This window comes from Olea europaea, unplaced genomic scaffold (genome assembly GCF_002742605.1).
Source record: "Olea europaea var. sylvestris unplaced genomic scaffold, O_europaea_v1 scaffold333, whole genome shotgun sequence".
NCBI classification, from domain to species: Eukaryota; Viridiplantae; Streptophyta; class Magnoliopsida; order Lamiales; family Oleaceae; genus Olea; species Olea europaea.
The window spans coordinates 295,751-296,112 of record NW_019252257.1 but is presented as its reverse complement, the minus strand read 5'-3'; positions in this window follow the sequence as shown (position 1 = coordinate 296,112).

The following is a 362-nucleotide window of genomic DNA, read 5'->3' as shown; positions in this document are numbered from 1 at the left end:
TAGGCCATTAAAATCATTTCTACACTCCCTACTTATATATAAAAACGTTCGTATTGATATATATAAGTTAAACACTAAGTATCATCCCAAAATCAAGGTATAAATCACTCAATCCAGCAATTCCTCATCTCTGTCCAGATTACTTTCTTTCAAATTCTTGCAATTAATTACCCCTATTTAGGCATCATAACATCATTAACAACACTCCAACTTAGTCACGAACAACTTCAGATGTTCAAGAAATCATAAACCCCTTAAGAAATAATAAAAACAAACCTCAAAACTGTGGAGTAACAAGGCTGTTCAGAAATTCCAGCTTCTTGTTTCTGTATCTCTTTGACTGTTTCACCCTCTTTTCACTT